Source organism: Schistocerca gregaria, chromosome 9 (genome assembly GCF_023897955.1).
Source record: "Schistocerca gregaria isolate iqSchGreg1 chromosome 9, iqSchGreg1.2, whole genome shotgun sequence".
NCBI classification, from domain to species: Eukaryota; Metazoa; Arthropoda; class Insecta; order Orthoptera; family Acrididae; genus Schistocerca; species Schistocerca gregaria.
In genome coordinates, this window is record NC_064928.1 from 121,789,524 (window position 1) to 121,795,646 (window position 6,123).

The 6,123-nt window shown below is 46.9% G+C and overlaps 1 non-coding gene across 1 annotated transcript; it reads left to right on the forward strand.

Annotated features, from left to right (window-relative positions):
• Positions 1–342: 342 nt before the first annotated feature.
• On the forward strand, positions 343–417 carry Trnas-cga (transfer RNA serine (anticodon CGA)). Its single transcript has one exon. It is a non-coding gene; the product is annotated as a tRNA-Ser (tRNA).
• Positions 418–6,123: the final 5,706 nt, after the last annotated feature.

The window sequence follows — 6,123 nt, forward strand, 5'->3', positions numbered from 1 at the left end:
CTAGAAGAAGGGATCGGTTGGTAGGACATGTTTTGAGGCATCAAGGGATCACAAATTTAGCATTGGAGTGCAGTGTGGAGGGTAAAAATCGTAGAGGGAGACCGAGAGATGAATACACTAAGCAGATTCAGAAGGATGTAGGTTGCAGTAGGTACTGGGAGATGAAGAAGCTTGCACAGGATAGAGTAGCATGGAGAGCTGCATCAAACCAGTCTCAGGACTGAAGACCACAACAACAACAACAACAGTTGTGCAAGGTTCGCAGAAGAGCTTCTGTTACGTTTGGAAGGTAGGAGACGAGGTACTGGCAGAAGTAAAGCTGTGAGGACGGCACGTGAGTCGTGCTTGGGTAGCTCAGTTGGTAGAGCACTTGCCCGCGAATGGCAAAGGTCCCGAGTTCGAGTCTCGGCCCGGCACACAGTTTTAATCTGCCAGGAAGTTTCATATATTTATTTATTTGTAGTATATTAAGGGGAGACTTGTTATTTAAAAAGATTTTGTTTCTTTTTTTTTTCATGTCGAGCGTGGCAGCAAGATGATCCAGTGGGGACTGTAGGCGCGGCGAACGACGCGAAGTAACCACTGTTGCATCGTAGTCGGCGGCCGGCGGCTGGAAGAACCGTTGCAACATCATGCTGACCATTATTAAAATATGTTTTATGTTTTTCCTTTTATAAAATAAAGAGAGTTCATTGTTGAATGTGGAATGATAAAGTTTGTAAGTGGATGTCAATTGGTTATCAACTGTTAAACTTCGAGTTGGATGTTAAAACAGTAATTGACTCTGTTGTTACGACATACATCGTAAATATTACTTACGTGTGAAATTTGCAAATTTTACTAAAATTCAGACTTCTTCAAGAGATTCTGGCAGAATTTATCAGGAGTGTGGACGATCTTCAATAATTAACTAGTTTAACGATTTGTTAATGTGAAGTCGACACGTATTGATATTTTGAAAATAATCGATACTGTGAAGTGTATTAAAATTCTGTTTTAAAAGTTTATCGGCGATTGTGGTCAAGAAGATCGGTTTTAAAGTGGAATATTTCGTTAAGTAAGAACAAGATTGATTCTTTAGTGACATTAATTAATTATTTAAGGAAAAATTAGGAGAATTTCAAATTATTCTGGCAAAGATATCAAGGAGTGTCAGACAGCACAACGAACATATGGAAACTCTGGGACTTTGTTGAACTGTCAAAAATTTATTTACGATAAAACTTTTCTACAACAGGGACTAGTGAATTTTGCTGCATCTATCCTTATCTTCTCGTTGAATATGCTACAGCTTAATGTTTTCTTTATGGATTTTTCAAGTAACTGGGAAAAGAACTTATAACTTGATCTGCGGCGGACCGTCGATATTGGGTACACGGTTAGACTGTTGTGAAGCCTGTTGGTTTGCAGATTCCCTTTCTTTCCCCTGCTGCAGACATGATTGCTGAGTTACTGCGTTACGATCGGCGGTTCAGCGCATATGGAACATGAACAGACATCCGCGCCCTCTTCGTGGGCCGAGGACGCCGAGACGCAAGATCCCGACCCGTGGCCAGCTGAGGCGCCGCCGGATCATGCAGCATAAGCAGCACAAGGAGGACCGCGTTCGGTTCTCTCCAACATCGACATGGATAACCTCGCCTGGCGACAATGAATATTAACATAATAAGTTCTCCTGTCAAGTTCCAACTTTTGAAAGAAACAATACGAGCCATGGAAGTTGATTTTGCTTTCCTACAAGAAGTGAAAACGACCGCACTCCCAAACTTTTATGGTTACGCCACATATGTGACCCCCGGTAGCCCTACAGACGCCAGAGTGGCAATATTAGTGCGTGAGCCGGCCGCGGTGGTCTCGCGGTTCTAGGCGCGCAGTCCGGAACCGTGCGACTGCTACGGTCGCAGGTTCGAATCCTGCCTCGGGCATGGATGTCTGTGATGTCCTTAGGTTAGGTTTAAGTACTAAGTTCTAGGGGACTAATGACCACAGCAGTTGAGTCCCATAGTGCTCAGAGCCATTTGAACCATTAGTGCGTGATTGTATTGCAGTTACTGACGTCACGTATCTTCCCTCTGCTCGAGAAATAGCACTTACGGCGCTCAACAGCCGATTCATTAATGTTTATGCGTCCCGTCGGTTACCACCAGACGTCTCGACCGCGACACATTCTACTCCACGAATGTCGCCCCCCTTTTCCTTGGACGGTACGAAAACAGCGTCTTCGCCGGCGATTTTAATTGCATACTTCACCCCAAGGACCAAATCCCACACTACATGCCCTGTCCGAAACTGGGTGCGATGACCGAAGAACTTCACTTGTGCGACACGTGGGAAAAAATCCACGGTAATCGCTCTGGCCACACCCATCTTACCAGTCATTCGCCCAGCCGACTTGATCGCATATATGTGACACGAGGCCTCACACAAGAAGTGGTGGCGTCAAGCCTATTCCGAACATAGTTTCCAGATGCGCTATACACCTACGCCTCCAAGAAGTCTGGCGCTGCAATGGCTTTTGGAAGCTCAACATAACTCATCTCCAGGACCTAGACTGCCGTCGGCAAGTTGCAGCAACGTGGACTAACGGTGAACGCCGTCATCCACGATACACCTCGACCCTGGAGTGGTGGCTCCTCTGTGCCAAACCAGCAATCCGTAGGACACTTATGCAGTTTGTCAAGGACGTGACTGCGTGGCATCGACAGCCCCTCCATTTTTACTACGCGGCACTCAGGGACCTCGGAGCCTTACCCCCTTTCCCGGAGAGACAACATGACCAAAGCAGAATCAAGACTCACACTGACGCCGAGTAGAAGGTGCCGTAGTGCGCTCGCGACGGCACGACCGAACGGCTGCAGAGGAAACCACCATGCACCACGTTGTGGCGGATATGCGCCGACATCGCAGCAGGTAACACGTACTATCGACGAGGCTAACGTGAATGCACCAACAGAGGAAGTCTCACTCGGAGAGGTCGAAGACGCCGTGGACAAAGGTCTCTTGGGCCTGATGGATTGCCCATCGAATTCTACCGGATGTTCAGTGACATCATGATGCCTCACTGGGTTATAATGTTCCGCGAACTTATGTCTCCAGACTGTGTTGTACTGCCAGCTTTTGTAGAAGGACTTCTCATTCCGGTACACAAGACAGATGGAAGGCGATGGATTAACAACTATCGGCCGCTTACAATGCTGAACCCCGATTACAAGATTTTCGCCAGGCTTATGGCGGGCCGTATTAAGACGATTTGCAGATGATTCTCGCTCCGGTACAGGGGGGAGAAACCAACACACGCGTGGCCACCGGTGACTGCAGGGACTTAATAGCGATCGTCTCTGCGTCTGAGAGCGGCAATCGTCTCCATCGATCTCAACCGCGCCTTTGATAGAGTGCACCACGACTTCCTCCTACGAGTGATGGACTGTATGGGATTCCCCCCGGGCCTCATCGACACCCTAAAGTCGTCTTTGAACCACAGCCAACTTACACGTTCAGGTCAATGGAAGGACGGTAGGACCAGTACCCATTAAGAGGTCTCTACGACAGGGTTGTCCCCTTTCTACCTACCTTTACACAATCGCACTCGAGCCAATTTTCGGGGGTCTTAACCACCGCCTATCTGGCATCACGCTGCTGGACGTCACCTTTCGCTATAGGACATACGCTGATGACATGCTACTGCTGTTTCGTTCCAATGACGAAGTTGAAAGAGTTCTAACCTGGATCGAGCCATACGGACAGGCCGCAGGCAGTCTTCTGAACATCCACAAGTCGGAAGCGTTGGATATTAGGCGTGGTCCCGGACCGGAAGCCCTCGCTTGCCTCCCACCAGTTTCTGATTTGCGATATTTGGGCATCACGATCAAGAAAGATGTACGCAAAACAGCTGCAGCAAACTACCAACGGTTATACAGATCATACGTAAATGTTGGGACAGAAACTGCTCCGGGACTTGAATCAGCTACAACGTGTTGAATACTTAACCTCTACGTGGCATCAAAACTCAACCATGTGGCACAAGTCATCCCACAACCGCTGTAGATAGGTCGCCAGCTTCAGGCGGCCTTCAGTTACTACGTTTCCCTGGGTCATATATTTACGATACGACACTCTTACCCTCCCAGTGCAGAAAGGGGGGCTGGGTTTGGTCAACTTCAGGGCGAGAGCAGCTGTCCTTTACATGAGCAACATGAAGAAACGATGGAAAAGTCAACATCCTTCTCTCACGGGTCGTTTGCTACAGGTTCTGATGCCCGTCTCTAACGTCACGCCGGTGTCGGTTGCGCAAGACACCGCACAGCTCTCCCATGTGTCGAGCTTCCTTCTTGATTACAGCTTGTCAGCTCGAACCTCCCCGCCACTCGGCCACCTAAGGCGAAAGATTTTTAAACCAACCTTCTGCGGGCTATTCCCCATAATGTGGTGGAAAACAAGTACTCTACGGTTCACTGGTGAAGAGTGTGGGAAACGATACACCACAACTTTCTGTCGACCACGGTGCGTTCGAAGTGGTATCAGATCGCCAATAAAAAATCTGCTACACGACGGAGCCGCACGCTATTGGACCGGTAGACTCACCTTATTGCCCAGATTTTCACCTCTTGGCCACCGATGAACATCGTTTTACATGCGCATCGTCGTCCGGAGTTTGGCGACTAACACAGAAGATATTGGGTTTTTATCTCCGGGTCACGCCTGATATGACTGACTATCAGACCTTACTCCGTCCAGATGAATCTTACATGCGCTTACACGGTTCAAAGGAATTACCGCCGCCTATATCTTTAGCAACGGAGAGAAAGAGCAGTTTGATTACTGGTGGTTCCTACAAAATGCTCACTATCCCCTCGAACGCACACCGAGCTACCGTACGCTCTTAGCAAATTATTTACGCAACGTTTTCGTTAACCATTTCGTGAGCCGTGGGAAACGTGCTTCCCACTACAATGAACTAGCTCCTAGCCCCGTGGGATTCACAGTTCCCACCTCTGTATGGTGCTGCTACCTAGTGAACAGTATACGTCACTACTTTCAATCAGAAGTTCCCGCCGTTTTTGCTGTATCTTCGCGAAGAGGCATTGTATGGCTGAGTGTTGCTCTGTAGATCAGCCTTTCAGTGCTGATTGCGTGACATTTTCCTCAAAGCTATAGTATAAAATAAATACTTTTGATTTTCGCTATGGTGTCTTATTATTTGGTGTTCCCTGTTTGTTGTAAAATATGTTTTACTCACATTACTCGTGTACTTTACTTGTAGTATTTGATTTTGTTGGTACTAAGTATCCTTCCCACGGCCTCTTTGGTAACCATTGTTTTGTGTCTCTAGAACTAATATTTCTGTATTTTGCCAAATTTATTTGACATTTTATACTTAGTGGGTTTCAGAAATAAAGCACAGGTCATTATGTTACTAAGCAATGTCAAGTTTACCATACCAAACCAAATGCTTGCTTCTGTTGAATCTGTCATAGTATTTTTTACACAGTCCAGTTCTCTATTTCTTTGCACTGCTTTCCTTTCAGATGTCTTATTCCCTAGACCTCAGCAATCCTAAACATGTTGACGAAATTTAGAATGTATTTCGTTCATTACCTCATGAATGTAATTCAGAAACAGAAGGAGGTGAAGGTGCTACAGATGAACTGAATACTCTAGAGAACACAGTCACCAGTAATTCAAGGCATGCCGGCCGGTGTGGCCGTGCGGTTCTTGGCGCTTCAGTCTGGAACCGCATGACCGCTACGGTCGCAGGTTCGAATTCTGCCTCGGACATGGATGTGTGTGATGCCCTTAGGTTAGTTAGGTTTAATTAGTTCTAAGTTCTAGGGGACTGATGACCATAGATGCTAAGTCCCATAGTGCTCAGAGCCGTTAGAACCTTTTTTTTTTTGTAGTTGTTGTTGTTGTGGTCTTCAGTCCTGAGACTGGTTTGATGCAACTCTCCATGCTACTCTATCCTGTGCAAGCTTCTTCATCTCCCAGTACCTACTGCAACCTACATCCTTCTGAATCTGCTTAGTGTACTCATCACTCTCCCCTCCAATAATAAATTGCTGATCCCTTGATGCCTCAGAACATGTCCTACCAACCGATCCTTGCTTCTGGTCAAGTTGTGCCACA